Raw genomic sequence first — 22738 nt, forward strand, 5'->3', positions numbered from 1 at the left:
AAAATTTCCAAATCAAACAGTTCTCTGCCACAGTAAGTGGAATCCCTAGAACATAACTGAACATTTTTCTTTACAGTTTAGAGTTACTGCTGTAGGCAATTAAAGTGTTAGAAATATAAGTATTGGTAGTTTCAGACACTGGTCCCAGGACCATTGAAATTTACTTTCTTGAGTGAGTAGACAAATTAGTAAAAACATAGCAGCTACGATTTACAGACCATTTTGGAGGCTAAGTATTTTTCATTTAGGGTTTCATTTAATCCTCACAGCACTGAGATAGGTACTATATATCCATTTTTTACAGATAAGTGAATAATGACTAAAGAGGATAAGTGACTTCCTTGAGGCACTGAAGGACAGGGAATGAATGGAGGTGGTTCTTACTGAGGACAAAAATAACTTAGAGATTTCACCCTCCTCCCATTTTAGTTATTAAAAAGTGAAACAAGATAATTCCTGAAGAAGTGTAATTGAAAGAAAAAAAAAAACCCAGCTAAGTAATAAGGCAAGCTGGTTATTTAATAATGTATTGCATAATATGTAGCACCTTCTGATAATTTGTCTTCTCTACCAACCATTTATAATTTTCTCTATGAGACTATTTCAACCAGGAATATACCTGGCATTGAACCTAGTTTTAGCAGGTTACCCTTCCAGCACCTACACTAGTCGTTCTCAAAGTGTGGTCCCCAGACCAGCAGCATCAGCATCACCTGGGCACTTGTTAGAAATACAAATTCTCAGGCCCCCACACCAGACCTGTGGAATCACAAACTCTGAGGGTTTGTCCAGTGATCTGTGTTTTAACAGGTTCTCCGTGTGATTCTGATGCACGCTCAAGTTTGAGAACCATTGATTTACCCCACCATGCTGTAAGAGATCTCTCAATCAGATGTTCACACCATGTGAAGGGAAAAAGTTAAAAAGAAATTTTTTCCTCATATTTCTGGTGTAACAGATTAGGGGATATGCTCCTAAGGAGTGTTTTTGTTTTTGTTTTGGTGTTCTAAATTTTCAGTTGGTCTGTAAAGACAAACTATAGAACACAAAAATATATAGCAGAATGCTCTTAATATAGTATGCAAAAGGGCTGTCACCATGGTCATCAGAGAAGGTTAAAACCAGCCTCTGCAAAAAGTACCAGAGAAAGTGGTGTGTGCTCGAAATGTGGTATTATTGATTGTTCAAAAAATACCTTTTGTAGAATTTCATTATATGGGACATACCAGGTGACTGGTACTGATCCATTCCTAAATACTCCTTGAAAATAATACTAACTCAATTATTTTTTTATTCATTTTTTTCCATAAAAATGTTTTGCACACTTGCTACATTCTAGGTACCCACTAAACTGGGTGCTGGAATGTACATTGGTGGGAAAAAATTGATCTTACCCTTGTTCTCATGGATCTTTCTGTCATATTAGGGAGAAGGACGTTAACAATATTATCATGCAAATATGTAATGAGCTGGTAAATATTTTGAAAGAAAGACAGAATGCTATGGGAGCATATAACCAATGACAATGGATGCTGAAAACTCACCCAAATCTGAGTTCCATTGCCAGTCATCTCCATCACCAGTGGAACTAGGCTTATTTCCTTAAATTAGTTAACTATAGCAAACTGGCGTGTCATATGAGAAAGTTGGAACAGTTTGTATTCTGCTTAAGAATTCAGGTAAAGTCATTACAGGTTCACTTACATTTTTCTTTGTAATCTAGGGATGAGCCAAAAAGGGGATTGATAATTGGAGAAGAGCAAATTAATTCAATTTCTTAGAAAGTAGAAACTAACATCTTTTAAAAATAGCAATAAAGGTTATTAGTCCACTGTAAAATATAAAAGACCTGGAGTTATTTTAGTTTGACATGGAGCTTTCCATTATGGAATAAGAATTGCTTCTATGTATGGCATGATTGTAACACCCTGTCATGGGTATTACATTTTTTCTCTGTGCTTGAGTAGAGCTTGGTGAAGCACAAAGTCTTTGCTGGGGTTTTAAAAACCATTAGGTGTCATTTGATGTTCACATAGTACCCTTCTTCTCTCTCCTTCTTTATCCCCTTCCCAGATCTCAAAGATCAAGGTAACAAGATTCAACTGTATTTTTATTATTTTCAAAATGATTGGCTGAAAGGATATAATATTGTATTTAGAGCAAATCAACTAATTAAAAAATTAAGAGTAGAACATACCATTATTTAATTAAAATTTTTTCCTCTAATAATTAGTAATTAAATAGTAATTAAAATATCAGTGAGTCCAATAATGGATTGGTTTTAGACCTAGCTCAAGAAGTGACTGGCTGAGTATTTTTCCCCAGGGAAGTGATAAAACAAGTAGCAATTTAATTACAGTGTAGACCTTTTGATAATGTGAAAGCCATACTTATTTTCAATGAAAACAACTTGATCAAAGAATCTTCAAATAAATGGCATGGATGGCTTACCTAATTAGAGAAGGCTTTTAGACACAATCCAGATATTTTCATCATAACCATAAACAATTTTTATGACTATTTAAATGAACAAAAGCCTTTATTATTTATGCAAATTAACTTAAGGTGAAGGAAATTGATGAATATCTATGTGTGTGTGTGTATATATATATGTATTGCTGTGGATATCACCTTTGTAAGACACAAGGTACTTTGGTCTCAAGAACTTTAAGAAATCTTTGTGACTGAGCAAACAATCTAGATATAGATGTTAAGTATGTGATTTGAATCTCAGTAGTTATATGTGGGGTTGGCTCTGAAACAACACTTTGGAGCATGTCATAACTTGGGCTCATAGGTGGTAGGTGGGCCAGAAAGACAGTCAGGAATGGGGTCAGTGATTTGGCAAGTGCCCCACGGCAACTAGAATGGTACAGAGCTCGGGCAGTGGCAATTGGCACTAAGGCCCTAGCTGTCAGGCAACAGAAAAAGATCACAGAAAGCAGGTGGTTACCATCAGGGAGGTCAGGATTCAATCAGAAGACTGGTAAGAGAGAAATGGGTAGGGTGGGCCCTCGTCCTGGAAGAATGTAAGTTCTAGGCAGAGAGTTTGTGTAACATTTTTTCATTTACAGTGTATATTCGAATACATTAATTCAGTGAACTCCTACAGCAGCCCATTGAGATAGGTATTATCATCTCTCCTTTTGCAGAGGAGTTGACTGAGGCTCAGGGCAAACTCATGTGTCCTGTCCAATACATCTAGTAAGAGTCAGAGCTGGGAATTTAACTCTAGCCTTCTGTCCCTTGGTTCAATGTTCTGCTGCCTCTCCAGGAGCATTTCCTCTTTTAATTTACGTCGTAATTATCTTTCCCGTTCTAATGTGAACCACCCTTGTATATCTTGTATATCACTCATCTCACCTAAAACTGTGACCTCAATAGAAACTCTGATTAGATAGTTTCTTCCAACCTAATAGGCAACTCCTAAGTCTCGTTTGCCGGTTCTAACCTCTCTATCCAACTTCTAAATGTGGCGTTCCTTAAGTCTAGCACCCAAGCACTCTTTGTTTCTCTACTACACCTACTCTCAGAGCGATTTCACTCACTTCCATAGATGTAAATGCTATCACCTGGTGCAGTGGTTCTGCTAGAAAGAGGTAGGTGCTGATACTCCAGGTACACTTGTGGCTTCTCTTCTAGTCCAGCTCTTCCTTTCAAAAAGACTTCTCTCCCCCCGTTTTTTTCTGGCTTAGAGGTTAAGAAGCATGCTTCTTTTTGAGTAGCCTTCAGGAGTAGAGTATGAAATAAAGGTTTCATGCAATAGGAGTTAGATTCAACCAGATGACTTCTTCAGCCCCTGGCAATTATAAGACCCCATGATTTCTTTGAGTGCATATTTGAATGAGTAAATTTCTGTTCATTAAATGTTTTTAAAAGCTTTATTCTTTTGTAATCACTTGACCTTATAGTTAAGGTAGAATTTTTAAAAAGGGTAAAAAGCCAGAAATTCATAATAAATTATTTTTAAAAATGAAAACCAGTACAACAGTGTAACTGCATAAGGATTAAAGGAACTATATAAGTTTCAGGCAAATATATTTAGTATTTATTTTGTGCTTACTTTGTGCTTTTATATACCTTATTTCTAATTTTTACAATAATCCTTTGAAGTAGTGATGATTATGCTTTTTGACAGAGGTAGGGGAGAGGTACAAGGAGATAAGTAATGTATCTCAAATCATATAGTTGTTATTGAAGAGTGAAGTCAAACCCAGGTCAGTCTTTGAGGCTCAAGTCCTTTCCAATGCAGTAATACCTTTCCTAAACTAGTCATAGTTACAGACTTTTAGAGGGTCCTCTTCAGCTGTCCACCCAGCACAGAAGTCTTCTAGACAGCATCTTCAGGATTCAGGTTATGCGCTGATACCGCTAATGCTACAAAAGGATGTGCTCACACAGTAACCCATCCCAACCTCCCTAAAATCGTGATACAAGATTTAATCCAGATTATTACCATTATCTAGTTTGCAAAGACCTCAGAAAAACGTAACGTTAGTCTTCGATTTTTGTATTCTATGACTATTAAGATGCCATTGGTTAAAAACAGCCATCAATTTTTTAGAACTTATTGCTAAACATATTCAACAGGGTGGCTATTTCTTTCAGTTTGTACTTGGGTATAATTTTGTGGGCTCTTTACTATTGTCAACTCTCATTATCAGTTAGTGAATTATATCCCATACACCTCATCTGCAGTAACTTGGATGCTTTGCCATTTACAGCAAATTTGTTTTCCTATTTTGGAGGTATATTGAGGATGAAGGAAAAAGAAGGAGAAAAATAACAAAAGAATTTTGGGGTGCAATTCTATTCTACATCTGTTTTATTATGCTATTTAAAAAAATTACAAAGGATTAATAATATATGAATATATTCTCTTCGGAGAATAAATTTCAAGCAGCACACGATTTTAACATAAAAATGAGTCTCCTGTTCAAGCAACCCCCAACCCATTCTCCTCTTCCCAAAGATAATCCTTAGGTACTTATGTGTCTATACTTTCAAACCTTATTTTATGCATTCATGTACTTACATTTATATATAGAGAGAGACAGACATCTTTGTGATTTGTTTACATACATGGAATTGTGCTGTATATATTGTTCTGCAACAGTATGCTTTGGGGATCTTTTCCATATCAGTGCATAAATATTGACCTTATTTATTTTAACACATTCAATTAACAGAATTTGAGTACGGATGTAACATAATTTATGTTAATCATTATCCTACTGGTGGATGGTCAGATTGTTTGCATTTCTAAACTATGATAAACAGTGTTGATAAGAGCAGTAACTTATTCTGAAAATGCCATGTATTAATACCAATTGTTTCCATTTTTAAAAATATTTTTCATATGGACTTTGACCTTGTTCAAATGTCAGTCCTTGTGGGTAGAATTACTTTTTAAGAAAGCAGATAAATCTTAACTGACTTTACTAACCGTAATCTCTCCTTCTTTCCTTCCTTCCCTCCTTCCTCCCTCCCTCCCTCCCTCCTTTCTTCCCTTCCACCTTCCCTTCCTTCTTTCCTATCTTTCTTCCTTCCTTCCTCTCTCTTTCTTTTCTCACTTTTGAAAAGATAATATGCATAAGCTGGTTAAGATTCACTAGGAGAGAATCAACTACAGTGTGAAGTCCTGCATCATTTCTCTCCCATCCAGAAACTAATGACCATGATGACAGTAGGTAACATTTGTTAGGCACTGATTAAGTGCCAAGCTTTGCTGTAAGCACTTTATACATATTAATATTAACTTAATTAATTCTCATAGAAGAATTAGGAAGTAGGCACAATTATTGTCCCCATTTTGCTAACGTGGAAATTGTCAGAGGTTACCGTGGTACTGGACAAATGAGAGGACTTCTACATGGTGTTCCTCAAAGGCCTGGACAGTGAGGCATTACCCTGGTTGTGGTAAAAGGGAGCCGTGCAACTCCACCAAGGCCCACTGTCCACAGCTCCCAGTCAAGAGCTGCTTCATACTCTGTGGGGATCCAACTTAGGGTGAGCACCTCCTCTGCTTCGCCTGGGACTTTCCCAGTTTTAGCACTAGAAGTCCCAGGTCCCAGTCAATCCCTCAGTTGTGGGCAATCCTAGATGGTTGGTCACCCTAGTCCAAGTACTGTTTATTTTGAGGAAAGGTGAGGGAGATCATACCTGGAGCAGGTGAGTGGATGACCTGCCGCATGGTCGTCAAGGAGTTTGGCAGGACCTTCATTGTGAACTACTGGCAGTGAATATCTTTTCATAAACCCAGCTGTATAAATGGTAAGGTCAGAGCTGCTGACTTACCCTATCCACAGGGTCAGTACCTTTCCCTGTGAGACAGGAAAAGGTAAAAAGGATAAGAGGCCTACCACTTGGCTTGCATTCTAATATATCAGGGCACAAAGGGTGCTGATGAGGAACCAAACCAAACAAACTCTCTGACAGCAAAAGTTCCTATCCTTTTTGACTTTTAATGTCATGCAGTTTAAATGTAATGTCCTGCTTCTACTCATAATAGGCCTACAAAATATTCTACTCTTCCTTGTTTCACCTGCAGTCAACAGTCTAAGTTACTTCATTATCTATGTTGCACAGATTTATGGCTTTTTTTGGTGTGTGGTCTGGAATTAACTTCATTACAACAAAGATGAAATATCCCTTTAAGAAAAAATCTAAAAGCAAAGATTGCATTTTTTTTCTTGAACAGTCTGGCAATCTTGATATATTTAGAGTTGCAAATAGAATGACTTTTTTGCTGTTATTAACTCACTCACAAATTGCAAAGGGGATTAGGAAACCAGGAAATCAGTCATGTTTCGTGGCGGATGGTGGGTCCCAAGAGAGGGAATGATGAGACTATGGCTATCCTTACAAAAAGAAACACAAGACAAAGCCTGCCATAAAACCTTATTTGAAAATTGCTCCTCTTAAGAAATTATGCTAAAAGTGGCCTGCTCCCAGAAATACAAGTAAAAGAGTCAACCAATTTTTACCTCATAATATCAGTTTAGCTCTGGAATTGTGCTTAATGCAGCTCTAAGTGGCTGAGGGAGTGACATCGTTGACCAAAACTACACTTGACAGAAGTTCTGTGAAGCTCAGAGCTACAGTGCAAGGCCATTGATTTTGCAACAATTTGTTTCTTTTCTGATCTAAAAGTGATTTCTATGTGCCAGGGGATCTAATCTATTAATGTTGTTCATCCTTCACTAGTCATCATTTTCCTTGGAACATTCCATCCTATGTAATCCGAGCAATAAGAACATCAGAAACTGACTTTGGTGGGAGATGTGGCCCTGAAAACACTGAAGGCACTTTGTCTCCAAGGCAGGGGTCACTAGGGAGGGAGGAGATGTTCTGGACTCTAATCAGACAAATACATTACAAAATTTCCACCTCAGACTTTCTCATGGAAGAACTAAGAAATTATATATACTCTTTAATTTGTTCTTTTTATTAGAACAATGGACTTTCTGATTCTCTCCAACACGTGTTTGTTGACCACCCACTCCATAACTTGCAGCTGGCCCCTGCAGAGCGACATTGAGGGTGATCTGGCCTCTTCCCCCGAGGAGCTGATATCCTCCTGACCTCATCTTCTACTGCTGTCACTCTTCATTGCTTTGCTCCTGTCACTCTGGCTTCCTCGGTCTTCCTCAAACATGCCAAGCACTCGCTTGCTTCAGCGCTTTTCTACTTACTTTTTCTTCCACCTGAATAGCTCTTGTTCCAGATATTTCACTTTATTGACTCCCCGATTAAAGGTCAGCCTCACAAGGGAGGCCTTTCCCAACTCACCACATAAAGGAGCGCAAACACACACACACACACACACACACACACACGCACACTCACACGTATATACCCTTTTTCTATCCCTCATCCTATTTTACTTTTCTTCATATCCATTTTCTATCACATCAAACATATATACTTTTATTTATGTCTTTATTAAGTGTCTTCCCCCAACTATCTTGTAAGCTCCATGAGGGCACAAAATTAGTCTCTTTTGTTTCCTGCTATATCCCTTGCGCTAAGAACAGTGCCTGGCACCTCATAAATATTCAGTGAATAATTGTGGGAAGAATGAATGAGTGAAGCGATCAAGTAGACTGCTCTATTACTCACACCCAGGAGGTTGGTCTACCTCAGTGTTTTTATGCTCCTAAATCTTGAAGATCAAATTCTAAGTTAACCTCAGAAATCTTTAAGGTCAGCTGTTTTACTGTGTGTCCAGCAAAAGGCTTTGGGCCCAAGGGAGGATAAATAATCAGGTCTCACCTCTTTTCCTGTCTCCTTCAACTACAACTCTGCTTTTAGCAGTTTTATATAGTGGACTTCAACAAAAGATTTCTTGTAAAGACAGGATTTCTTGAGCTAAAATACAATAAGCAAACAAAAAGCAGAAAAAAGAAAACTACTGTTTGAGGGAATTGGGATGAGGGATGTTAATCCTTTGCTTTAACACTTCTATCAGCATTACTCAGGGACCCTGAAGAAAGGTCTGAACTAGGTGAGTGAGTCAGCGCTGGAGTCTTGTGAAGGCTCAGCTTACGCCAAGACAGAACCTGGAGGGGGCCTTGAAACAAAGCTGGAGTTTAATGTTTTAACTATTTTAGAATAACCTTTAAAGGTAATATGATGTTAGGAAATTTTCATCTTAATCACTTTATATTTCAGTGTTAGAGAAGTCGAATCAAACGTGTCTTTGTTAACATATGCAAGACGTTTTCCTGAAAAATCCTTATTTTGAGAGATCAAATTTGCATCGGTAGCAGGGAAGCTATTAGAAAAACAAGAGCACCTAAGACTTAAACAATAAAAAATTGTTTGGATTCTTACCAGTTGTCCACTCTTGACTGTTGAAATGAACAGCTGTGAGCTCTGTGCTTCCAGTTTTCACATGGCCCACATGTCCTTGGCGGAATCCTACAGTTGTCATTTAAACAAACATATCTTTGTCGTGTTGGAAGAGGCATCTGATTTCATTCTGTTGGAGTGGTGTGATCTGGGTCTGCAGTAGGCAATTGGAAGCAGGTAGTACAGTTCAGAACAGTGTAGGGACTAAGGTTCTCCCGGTCCTTGGCATGTAGTGTTAGTGCCCACGGAGAGGAATGAATGCCCCAGGCACCTATTTGGCAGCGCTCGGTGCCTAGGACAGTGCTCAGTACCATGGGGGAATTTTAAAGAAATTTGAGATCATCTCCATAATCCTGTTCCCGCTGCCTTCGTGGCAGAGTCAAACTTTCTAGAAGAGAAGAAGCCTGCTCATTGGTTTTCGATTACTTGGCTAAACGCTGGCTCCTAAAAGCCAGCTCTGTCTCAGCAGTTCCTTTGTTCTTCAGGAGCTGCCCTACTGCCTTCAGTATCCTCTCGCTTTAGTGTATTTTGCACACAACTTCAAAACATCAGTCTTAAAAAAAAAAAAAAAAAAAATCAGTCTTCCTACAATGGAAGTAGATTTGAAGCAGATTGAATTTGAAATCATATAAGACCTGGGCCTATGTCTTGTTTAAAGATTATTCTACTGACAAGTAGTAATAACACCTCCACTATAGAATTATGGCGGGGATCAAATGAGATCATGTATGTAAAAGCAATTTGTAAAGAATGAAGATCAAGGGACTTCCCTCGTGGTCCAGTGGTTAAGACTCCACGCTGCCACTGCAGGAGGTTCGGGTTTGACCCCTGGTCGGGGAAATAAGATCCTGCATGCTGTGCGGCATGGTCTAAAAAAAAAAAAAAAAAAGAATAAAGATCAATACAAAAGTAAAATATTATTGGTATTAAGCTCTATTTTATTACATATCCCCTTGATAATGAAAACCTTCCAAGGTTACTTATTGCCTATGGAATAAAGTCCATATGCATTAACCTGTTATAAGAGGCCCTCTCCTTTATGGCCTATTCTTCATATCTTCTATACAGAACCCATTCTTCAGGCAATCCAAGCTTTTTGCAGTTCCCAGAACAAAGCGTTACTTTGCTATATCTGTTACCTTTGTGAACTTAGTTCCCTTTTCTTGGGATGTTCCTCTACTTATTTTAGCCAATTGAAAGCCTACTTTTTTTTTTTTTTCTTTAAAAAAATTTTTTTTTTCTCTTTTCATGAAGCTTTTATCCTATGTTTTCTTCTAAGAGATATGTAGTTTTAGGTCTTATATTTATGTCTTTGAACCATTTTAATTTTTGTATATGGTATAATAAGGGTCAACTCCATTCTTTGGGATGTATGTATACAGTTTTCCTAGCAGCATTTATTGAAAAGACTATTCTTTCTCCTGCTCCATTTTAAAATAAGCAAATATATGTATTTATTTATTTATACATTCCCCTTTCCCAAGTGGTAGTATACTAATGCGTATCTTCACCTAGCTTTTGTCATTTAACAACATATTCTGGAGGTCATGTACTAGAGACCTTCACTCTCACCCCCTTTATTTTAATTGGTGGTGTGATATTCCATTTTTTTGGACCATGTTTTTTTCAACAAGTTTCCTATTGATGGACATTTGGGTTTTTTCAGGTTTTTTTTTTTGTATTTATTTATTTATTTTTGGCTGTGCTGGGTCTTCGTTTCTGTGCGAGGGCTTTTTCCACTTGCAGCAAGCGGGGACCACTCTTCATGGCTGTGCGCAGGCCTCTCACTATCGTGGCCTCTCTTGTTGCGGAGCACAAGCTCCAGACACGCAGGCTCAGTAGTTGTGGCTCACGGGCCCAGTTGCTCCGCGGCATGTGGGATCTTCCCAGACCAGGGCTTGAACCCGTGTCCCCTGCATTAGCAGGCAGACTCTCAACCACTGCGCCACCAGGGAAGCCCATCCAGTTTTTGATATTATGCATAGGGCTGCAGTGAATAGACTTGTGCATGTGTCTTTTCATTTTTTGATAGTGAATCTTGGATACATTCCAAGAGGTGGGATTGCTGAGTCTCAGCAATACAAGATAAAGTTATGTCTAATTTTGTTAAATAGTGCCAAGTTCTTTGCTATAAGGTTTGTACCATCTTACATTCTCAACAGCAATGTTTGGGAGACCCTGTTTCTCGACATTGTTTCCAGTAGTGTATATTGTCACACTTTTGGAATTTTGTGACTCTCATAGGTGGGAAATATCACCCACTAATTTTTTAAGGCTGAAGTATCATTTCTTACTAGTTTGCGGCAGGCATATGTAACTTGTTATACCCAATACTGTACTATGGGTATAAGGGTACATATATGATCTCCCCTACAAACAGGAAGCTTTCTGAGTGAGTGAAAGTAGTGGGTTTAATTGATGTTTTAAAAAAATGTTTCAAGGGCTTGGAATATTGTTGGCATTCATTGTATGTTTGCTGAAGGACAGGGTAAGTGAATAAGCTCCGAATTAGGAACTTGTTTTTATATACCATTTTTAGAGTCTATAATTATGTTTACAATCATCTCCAGTGGGCGTGTTTATCTATGTGGTGGAACCCATGGAAAATTCAGGTGATTTTTGAGTGATTTTTTTTTTTCCTTGTCTGAGAAAAGATGGTCACAGAGATGTAGACCTTTTTTTCCCCTAAAAGATTCTGTTGAGTTCTGCACAAAACCTCCCTTGGAGAATATAGTCATTTGGAAAGTGTATTTTATTTTCTGTTTACATTGAAATTTATAAAGTTCCTTCATGTCTGTTGTTTGTTTTCAGCCTCACAACAGTGGTGAGACAGACACATGTCTGTTTATGGAAGAGAAATTTGTGACTCAGAAAAGTTTAGTAACTGGATCAAAGTTACTGAGACAACAGAAGCAGAGCCAGGCCTCAAACCCAGGTCTTCTGATGCCAAAGCCAGCATTCTTTCTTGTACACCACAGCTGCCATCTGGAACTTGGTAAGAGTTTTATACTTTTTTTCTGTTGTTTTTCTTTAGATAGGAACAGCTTTGAAAATAAATTTTAAAAATAAAGTCACTGAGGTCATTTTTTTTTCCTTTTAATATTTATAATGTGATAGCTTGTGTATGTAATATGATAAAGGAAGAAGTGTCATATAAGGCTCTATGTGTATACCTCTCCTAAGAGGCTCTTGTCCTGGAATTGTGTAATCGAGGCTCAGGGAATGCATTCATTGCTGGGTGTCATGCCACTGATATAGTCACAGGAAACATACTGTGAAGATACAAGCCACCTGTCTTTAAAATATTTTTTAAATTCATAAGGGCAGTTTCTAGTTCACGATGTCAAGGTGAGCACATTTATTTATTCATCTCTCACAGAAATAATTTAAAATAATATTAGGAGAATAAAAAAGATTTGTAGTCCACAAAGATGGGCAGAATTATAAATGGTCATGAGTAGATGAGAAGAAGGTAAACATGCTTTATCAAGTTTATAGTGGAGCAGAGAGGAAGAAGAGGAGAAAACAACACCCTAGAATATGAGAGAAGTGGACTGCAAGGATAGAAGTCACTAAGCTGCCGTGAAGAACCCTGGAGAAGCTTTGGACTCAGAACTGGAAATCAGTTCAAGATGTCTAATAGCCAACTAGTAGGTATTCTAGAAAGACAAAGCACTCATGGTAGAGGGAAGGAATTGTTAAAGAAATAACATCTCCAGAGCTAAAGGGAGATTTTAAAATTCAAACAGCCCATAAAAGCCAAGTCAGATAAATTTTAAAAAGGCCCGTATTTAGACATATCATTGTGAAATCTCAGAACACTAAAGATTTAAAGTGGGAATTTACATCTATGAACCTTTACTTGAGGGTGTACTCCAGTAAAAAAAAAGGGTGAAAACCGAGAAAGGGGAAGATGTGGGATTGTTTAATAAATAATTTAACCTACCCCACTAGAGGTCTGGCCTTTGCCACCACCTTTAGGGAGGTAATCTCTAAACTCCTGGAATGTCATGCCTGATAGGGTGTTATTGTCTTCCTGGGGGCTTTGGCGCAGCCAAACTGTAATGGATGTGGTTCAAGGTTGGACTTTGAGTCACACCTTGAGGGCCTGGAGACTGGAGATTAAAATTGACCTTGAGGGCAGTCAATCATGACTATGTAATGGAGCCTCAGTAAAAACTAAATGCTGAGGCTCTAATGAACTTCCCTGGTTGGCAAGCGTCTGTGCTTATTGTCAAAAATCAATACTGGAGAAGTAATGTGTCTTGACTCTATGGGGAAAGGACAGTGGAAGCTCTGCACTGGGTATTTCCCCAGACTCTACTCTCTGTATTTCCTCCCTTGGCTGACTTTAATCTGTATTCTTTCTCTGCAATAACTCTTAACCATGAATATAATAGCTTTCAGTGAGTTCTGTGAGTCCTTCTAGTGAATTATCAAAACTGAGCATGATTTGGAGAACCCCTCAAACTTGCAACCGATGTCACATGTGAGGGTGGTCCTGTGTGGGTTGTGCGTCCTCTAACCTTACAGTTGGTCTACCTCTTCTCAGGCATATATTATACAAAAAAACTTGTTTAGGAGAATAATGAAACAATATCCAAGGATGACAGTTATGTACTAGGCCAAGGAAGAAAACTGGTCTACTTTAGGACAGAGATTGGCAGGCCTACAGAAAAATGTTTTCAAGGAAAAGAAAAGAATCGCTTTCAAATAATAGCTGCTGCTAATGAGAAGTTGCAGGATATTAGGATATGGTGGGAAAAGCCTATGAATCTTAAGAAAGTAAAAAAGAATAACCAGAAACTCTAAGTAGATCAAAACACTTTACCAGAACATCATGTTCCAAATATAAAACAATTTAACACAAGATTATTTTTTCAGCAATTGGTAAAATGTAAGAGAGGAGACTCTAATCTTGGCACTAGTGTATTTTCCTTTGAGTGGCACAAGGATTGTGACATCAGCAACATAGGCAAGAGAATGTAGTTTTTAGCACTTTCTAGCTCTATGATGAATAATATAATGAATAGTTGTAATAATATAAAATTTGTTTATTGAGTCATGAAAATTATGTTTGTAAATACAGAAGTGAATTGTAGACATAAAATGGTCATGCCATTTGGTTAATGGCACTAGGCAGCATTTATGTAATAATTAATGGCAAATTCGTGACTAGTAATATATAAAATAAAATTTTCTTTGCAGTAAAAAAAAAATTTGTTTATTGGTTATCAGCTTTTAAAATAAACGTATGCACAAAGCATGGAGGAGTTAATCTTGATTAAGAACAGAACATAAACACTCGGCTTTGATGATGTTAAAGTAAAGCTCTAGCTGACAGATGTTGGGAGATGAAAGGTAGGCAGGGGAAGGGGAAGCAACTGTAAGGGTATGAACACCCTCATTTTACACAGTAAGGAGTCGAGAGAATCTGTTGAAAATTAATGAAAAAAATTAAACATTGATGACAAAAATGACATTGCTGAGCATTGGAAAAGAGGATGCTCTATCTGGGAAAAAAACCCAACTTAAGCCACTCACACTGTACACAAAAATATCAATTCTAGGTAAATTGTAGATCCTTTAACTATGAAAGGCAAAACAATAAAGCTTTAGAAGATAATATAGAAGAATAGATTCATGATCTCAACGTGACAGAATGATTTTTAAGCATATTGGACATTAAGAAGCACCAACCTTAAAGGTAAGGATTGATTAATTTGATTACAGTAAAATTAAGACTATTAAAAATAATTAAAATAGTAAAAAGGCAAGCTGCAGATTAGGAGATATCTGGAACACATATAATTAACAAAGTGCCTATATCCAGAATATATGAAGAACTCATACAACTCAGTAAGAAAATACAATTCAATAGAAAAATGGGCAAATGACTCAACAGCCACTTTAAAACAGGAAATATCTAATAGGTAAAGAAACGTATGATAAGGTGCCCAATCTCATTAGTCATCAGAGAAATGCACATTAAAAATGCAAAGAGATGCTCCTACATATGCATCAGAATGGCTGAAATTAAAAAGACAAAATAGTGAGGATTGCCAAGGAAGTAGAGCACCTGGAACTCTCATACAACTGCTGGTGGGAATGGAAACTAGTTTAACCAATTTAGAAAGTAGTTTGACTTTATTTACTAAAACTAAACATACTGTACTTGTGACCTAGCAATTCCTCTCTTAGGTGTATATCCAACTGAAATCTATGCCCATGTGTACCAGGAGACATGTATAAGAAAGTTTATAACAGCTTTATTCATATGCTTCAACATAGGAACAAGCTAAATGTCTATTGACAGGAGAATGTATTAATAAATTGTGGTATAATTATACAATGAAATACTATATAGCAAAGAAAATGAACTACAACTGAATGCTACAATATAAATTAATCTTATAAACATTATATTGAGCTAGAAAAGGCTAATGTAAAAGAATATGTAATGCATAATTCCATTTATTTAAAACTCAAAAACAAGCTAGACTGTTATGTTGAGTGATGTATTCTTAGATAGCAAAAATGTAAAGCACCAAAACGAGGAAGTAAACACCAAAAAAATCAGGAGAGAGTTACATTTAAGGAAAAGGGAGTGAGCTGTGACATAGAAAGTACGGAGGGAGCTTCTTGGGGCTGATATTGCTCTTCTTGATCTGAGCAGCCAATGGATGTTTGCTTCAGAATACATCTATGCTTTATGACTTTCTGAATGTGTGACATATTTTACACACCAAACCAAAAAAAAAAAAAAAAGATTTAAATAAAAACAAATTCATGGTATAAGGAAATTATTTAAATTTTAAGATAATGAATAGTGAAACTAAAAATAGTGATATAATCCTGAAAATTGAGAGGTGTGGAGTCTTGTAATGAGCTCAGTTCTCCTCTGCAGTTACAGGAAGTTAATAAGAAAATCTCCAAATTGATAAACATATTATTTAGAAATAAGAACCAAAACAAACTGTAAAAGTATTGTTTTCCATTCTGTATTTTCCATTTAAAAATAATGGATTATTTTATGCTTATGCTTATTAATTTTATAACCAAGAAAATCCATCACATTATATTTACATTCTTATATTTTAAAAACATGTATATGACTGGACACCCACATTATAAACAAATACATTTATTGACTGAGTTAACTTAATTTGAGGAATTTTAATTTTTGAGTGAGTTATTTTATATTACCCTATATATTGATTAAAATTATTTTATGTATTCAGTAAAATATTGTCAAAAATCCTTTCTTTTCTCCATGTAACTTTTCATATAACTTGTGAGAACGTTGAGAAGGATAGAAATAATGAGACAAGGATTTTTTGTTTCCATAGCCAAATGTCACTTTTTGTACAGTTATTTAGGACTGTGATAGAAGAGTTAAGTTTGTATTTGTAAGATGACTTTTTATCTTTCCTGACTTCATTGCATTTTAAAGGCTTCTGTATTAATAAATAACCATATCTGATGGCTTTCATAAACAGCTATCACCACCATCACCAACCAAAAACACAAAGAAAATGTCTACGCCTCTACAAAAACCCAGCATTATGGATGCTTCTAAGAAGCAACCTAAGGAAACAATGTCCTCATTACCTATCATTTCAGGGGTGTTGCAGTGTATTTGGGTGGAAGCACAGCTTTTAGTATCAAACGTTCTCATTATTTTATCCTAGGACTTTTTAACAGTGAAGACAAGACAATTATAGATCATTTTAATTATCAGCTTAAGTGTATTTTGAGTTTACTGGTAAACCACGCAAGAAAAAAGTTGCTTTTAATATAGGGAACGTATTTATTTTTTAATTCTTTGTTTGTATTTACTTTTTTTTGGATTAGTTTTTTTTAAAAAGAAGTAGAGTTAGTCTGAAAAAAGTATGTAAAATATTCTTTCCAAAAATGCCTTATTAAAAAAAGCTTTTCAAAAAGTAGTATAAAATAGACAAGTATACTTCCAATATTAAAAGAAAAGAAATTTGCAAGTTGTGGTTTTACTCTATTAAATTAACTTCTAAAAATATGCATTAAACTCCAAGACCCTTGGACAGTGATACCATGGCATTTATGATGAAATCAGAAATTTTTATAAAGGGGAAAAAATATCTTTGGTCCAACGCAGTAGCTCTTTTTGCTAGCTAACGTAGAACTGATTGTTGTGAGGAATCTGTTGTCTCAAGGCAGTTAAAAAGCACATTTATTATTCTTGTAAGTTTTCTTTTTATATTTTATTGTGTGCTCTACACTTGCTTTTTAGGCACGCATGTTGAGATATCTGGCTTCCTTTGCCTTTGGATTTTGGAACTATTTTGGCCTTGGTTCAGTTGTAAGCTATCCATCTGATCGTAATGTGTCAGTACTTTTGAATATTTACAATAAAAAGAATAAGGACGCTCACTGCACTCATTTATGACATGGATGGGAGCCATCCAAATGCCGACTGTCGTTTCTGGTCACCTTGCCTCTGGTTTTCCGTTGTGTTTCAGCTTGGGGAGCTCACCCCTGTCCTTGTTCAAAATTTCAATCCACATTTCCAAAGAATGGTCATCTTAGTGCACCTATGCTAAAAGCATTGATTAGGTCTTCTTTCTCTAAGAAGTTTGCACTTCAGGTATGGGATTTAGAAGATAACTAGTTCTAGGCATAAAGGTCAACCAATCTGTTTTTAAAACAGGGTTGACAAATAACCAGCTGCAGGCACTAAGTTCAGCCTACAAGTGTGTACTCTAAAATCAGTTCTGAGTCATCTGCTCTGTGTGTTTGGCACCCCTGTTTACAGCACATCTTGAGCCTTCTTATGTAGCAATGCTATTGGTAAATAGCCTACCCTTTATGACAGCATGGATGAGAAAAGGACAACCTGATCTTGGTTGATAAAATGTGTACCTTATATGTGGTGAAGGGATATTTTGTAAAGTCTCACGCAATTATTTAAAACGCCTCTGTGTGTGTATGTGTTTGTGTGTGTGTTCACACACTTGCTTTATGTGCTATGTAATGATTCATGTTCTAAAAGGGTGTGTTTTTCTCTCTTAGAGAGCTGGCAGCCAGCCCGCCCTCTAAGAAATGGGAGATTTCTTGAGCTAATTTGGACATGCAGTCTATGTGTTTATACCACAAAGCTATAACTCTTTGTCCAGACAGCGCTGCCAATTATCTATATTTCTATTCAGTATAAACTTTTAAAAAAGCCAGATCTTTTTATTAGCCTGTTTTGCATATAAGTTTTTAGGATAATTGTCTATTAATATCACTTCTAAAGCAGAAAGGAGTTATTTAAAGGGATGACCTGATTGTCTTGATAAAGAAAATAATAGAGCTACAATCCATTTTCTGAAAATTTGGCCTTGAGTTTGAGTGCAGGCTGGAAGGTAAAAACTTTTGGATTAAATTCCAAACTCTAGGACAATAAGATTTAGGCCAAATAATTTACTCTTTCTATATCTTTGCTTTCCAATCTGTTAATCAGGAATCAAAACATTTACTTATCTCCTTACAGGAAAATAAAATGTTGGTAAACAAAAATGCATTTGCTCTGTTTGAAGGGCTAAGCCATGCACCATTTTTCAGTGTGCTCCTTCCTTCTGGCACTAGTAGACTCCCTTGTGGTCATCACATTTCTCACTGGCAAGAAAAAGGCCTATCGCTGTGATGAGAATCCAGAGAGGAGGTCTGTGCCATGTATAGCTTAGTTAACCAGGAAACAGGCAAAATTAAGACAGATTTTGTGAAAATTCTATTTTGTGTTTTTCTGAACTAGGAGAAGGCACAGTTTTCTCAGAGGGCAGAAACATGCAGGAACAGGCTAGAACGACCTGTTAGGAGAATGACAAATAGAGAGGGTGGAGAGGTGGTGACATTTACTTTTCTGAGGGTCTTTTAAACAGACAAATAAAAACATACAAAAAAAATATGGTTCACAGATAAAGGCAGGAGGATTGTTTTTGTCACTTTTTTAGAGGTTCTTTTAATTTACAGCAGGCTTGTGTGAGTTATTAGGTCTGCCACCTAATAACTTAGGGTGTCAGTCTATGTGCCAAGCTGTTTACTATGTGTTGGGAACTCAAAAATGAATAATAAACAATTTTTTGCACTCAAGGTCTTCTTAACCTCCCTGGGAGAGAAATACATACAAATAATTACAATAATATGTGATAAGTGCTAGACTAGTAGCAAAAACATGTGCTATGATTACAAATTTTGCCTGGGGTGGTTGGGACTGAAAAGGGAATATCTGCATTTAACCTTGAAGACTGAGAGGGAGTTAAGCAGAGGAGACCATTTCAGGCAGAGGACAGAGCATGAAAGGAGGTTGGAGAAGTGGATGTCAGTGGAGTGTGGGAATATTTTAGAGAGGAGAGAGTAAGTGTTTGAGGGTCAGAGATCCCCAGGTTGGTAACTCTGCTAGATGGTCATTCACTGGCTATGTGATTTAGGGCACATTGCTTAGCCTCTCTGAGCCTTGGTTGCTACATCTATACATTATTATGTATCGTGTAGGGTTGTCGTGAGAATGCAATGAAACAATAAATGTAAAGGACCTAGAACAGTGCAAGGACAGAGTAAATGTTCAGTAAATGGTCACTATTGTTTCATCTTTTAAAATGAGCTGCAGCTGCTGCTCTGGAACTGTAAATTGTTCAGAATATCATGGGCTTATTCTGGGAGGGGCTTCTCAACATAAATCATCCATAAAATGGAAATAATACCTACTTTCAGGGTTGTTTAAAAGAGTTAATATTAAATACAGGCCCAATAATGGTACTCAATAAACAGTAGTTATTATCATTAAAATTTTAATAACAATTCTCTTTCAAAGGCCAAAATATATGTACATTTCCACACTCATACTGAAGAAATTGTGAATTTTTGTGTGTGCACAGAATTGTGAATTTTTGTGGTTTAGCACCTTCTGCTAAACCAGAGGCAGAAAATCGCTTTTGAAAGTATGTTATTTCCCCCCATAGGTAATGTGTCATATTAACAAACATGTTTTATATATGAGCTGGCATAATCATCAAACCATGTTTGTTTTTCCATTTCTGTGTCCCAGTGCTCATCATGGTACCAGGCACTGGTATTTAAGTAAATACTTAAAGAAATACCTGCTACGTGAATTAGTTGGTAACTCTCTAGCTGGTTCTCTCAAACATTTTTTTTTTTTAAATAGAGGAAAACAATTTTAGGTCTTGAAATTGCCTTTTGAAAATGAAGTTCCCAAACCATTTGAACATTGAACACATACAAATGCTATGATATCAGCTTGTGGAGAGGATCATGCTGCTCCAAAATCTTTGTTTGCCTGGAGGTTGCATTGGTCCAACCTGTAATTGTAACTGTAAACAGTTATCATATCCATGATTATTATTATGACATTCCTAATAAGTATTTTTGTAGAGGTCAACCTAATGTTATATCAATAAACCAGGCCTAGAGTATCTTATGTGTTCATACTTCTTCTTCCTAGTACTATATTTATATATCAGAAATGGTAGAAAATCCAGCACTTTTTAGTTTCCCGAGGAACCCTCCTTACCTTTTACTCTACCCAATTGCATAATGCTTCTGAGATGTTACATTTCCACTGTTCTTTCCAGTTTTTAAAATTATGAGCCCAATTTTATTTTTTTAAATTTATTTTAAAAAATTTTTACTGAAATGTTCTTTCCAGTTTTAATTATGAGCATTCATAATAATGGAAATGTAGGCTGGCTCAAGCTTGTGAAAATGACACTCTCTGACTTAAAATGCTGGTTTGTAGAGGGAAAAATCAGCATGGATGCATTAGATGCACTAGAACTTTCTCATCACATTAAGCAACTATAGCCTCAGAGTACCAGTTATCTCTCCCACCAGCTTCTAAGCAGAACTGGCCCCAAGTCATGTAGCCACACAAAGTCACTTCTGTCTTACTTCTGAAGCGATGCAAGAAAGAGAATTCACAACTTGCCTTGAAAATCTATCTGTTCTTTAAGAACTTATTATTTGGCTCACATTCTGAAAAAATTGTAATGTTACAAATTTAGCTTAGGTCCTCTTATTTGTTCCTCAGTAGAAAAGGAAAGAAAACATATTTAACCAACACTCTTTTTGTTGTAATCAGTTATTTGGCCTAGATTTAGAATCCTTCAGCTTGTAGAGACTTTGAAAATATATTCATTTATAAATTTGAAAACTAGGGAGATAAGTTGGGAATTTATACTCTGGAATTTTAAGAGGCTCTCTAGCTTGTTCCCAAATTTGTCCTTACTTTTAGTTGAGACATTTGATATTTTAGGCACTGCCTTTAGGATTCAGAGCCATCACTAATCTGGGGCCTATATTTTCAGTTGTTCTTTTCAACATTGTCGTTTATTCACTGAGCAGCTACAATTAGGTTGCATATCTAAAATTGCTATTTTTATAGGCAAAAAAAAAAAAAAAAAACAACCCAGTGTTCAATCTCAAAAGTATTTATTGAGGACCCACCATGTGAGAAGCAAAGGTTTGATTATGAAGGGAAAGTAATCCAAGAGTAGAATACCAAACAACAGCTTTTTAAAGATTCAGTCTACCGAGTTGATATAATTTTTTATTTGTAAACAATGTTTTATGTGGCACTTTATATGGCACACAAAATGGTAAAATAATATGGAAGTTTATAAAATAAAAACTGAAAGTTCTTCCCTTACCACCTGGAGTAAGTTGTTTTAAAAATTTTATTTTGTTCCAGTGCTCTCTTTCTTTTTTAAAAAAGTTCACATGTGAAATGAAATCTGCAGCATTACTTTTCTACTCGGAATTATATCATAGACAATTCTCATACGTACAGAATACTTTTGAAATCAAGAAGAGTCAATATGTCCACTCAAATATCCTTTTAACAGTCACTTCCCACATTCAATTGTCTTTTATTTATTTTTTTAAAATAAATTTATTTATTTAAAAAATTAATTAATTATTTATTTATGGCTGTGTTAGGTCTTTGTTGCGGTGTGCGGGCTTCTCATTGAGGTGGCCTCTCCCGTTGCGGAGCACGGGTTCTAGGCGCGCGGGCTTCAGTAGTTGTGGCTTGACGGCTCTAGAGTGCAGGCTCTGTAGTTGTGGCGCACAGGCTTAGTTGCTCCGTGGCATGTGGGATCTTCCTGGACCAGGGCTCTAACCTGTGTCCCCTGCATTGGCAAGTGGATTCTTAACCACTGCACCACGAGGGAAGTCCCTCAATTGTCTTTTAATCGAGTACTTTTCAAAATCAGTTTTATTGTGGTAATTGCCCAAAAGCATTAAGACTTCTTATAGTCTCAAAACATTTTCATTTAAAACCATCTTTTAAAGAACATAAGGTACATGCAGTAACCACATGATTTTAGCACAGTGGATTGAAAACAAAACAAAAATAGTCATTCAAATGTTTTATCTCTACTATACCAAATGAGAACCAACTTAGAATTTCAAAAAACTGAATTAGGCTTCAAGGGGGTGCAGATTCACCAAGGCTGGCATGAAGTAACGTTGGTCTCATCTTTTTTTTTTAAACTTGAGTTATAATTGACATGTTATATTAGTTTCAGGTATACAATGTAGTGACTAGATGTTTGTATGGTCTCATCTTAGTTTTAGAAAAAAATATAGTAAACTTGGAATTTCTACATTTAAGTTCACACCCTAAATTTTTCTTAAATCTTTGCCATCTTATACTGCTTATTGGCTGATGAGCTCAGGAAACCACATGTGTAGGTAGCATACAAATGTTCATACAAAACCTCTGAAATAAGTCATTGTGTTTAGTTTAACAACATTTCCCCCCCTGGATATGTTGAGGTTAAATATAACATATGAATATAATAGAATCATATTTTTTACAAGTAAAAGTTTTGGTTCCCAGGGCAGACAT

General features: G+C 36.4%; 1 protein-coding gene across 1 annotated transcript in view; it reads left to right on the forward strand.

Moving 5' to 3' along the window:
• The window catches only part of TMC1 (transmembrane channel like 1), a 378985-nt gene that overhangs the window by 1299 nt on the left and 354948 nt on the right, over nucleotides 1-22738 (forward strand). Inside the window, 1 exon segment of the mRNA XM_036856685.1 lies at nucleotides 11665-11848. The gene's annotated coding sequence lies outside the window, so the exon portion shown is untranslated.

Source organism: Balaenoptera musculus, chromosome 6 (assembly GCF_009873245.2).
Source record: "Balaenoptera musculus isolate JJ_BM4_2016_0621 chromosome 6, mBalMus1.pri.v3, whole genome shotgun sequence".
NCBI classification, from domain to species: domain Eukaryota; kingdom Metazoa; phylum Chordata; class Mammalia; order Artiodactyla; family Balaenopteridae; genus Balaenoptera; species Balaenoptera musculus.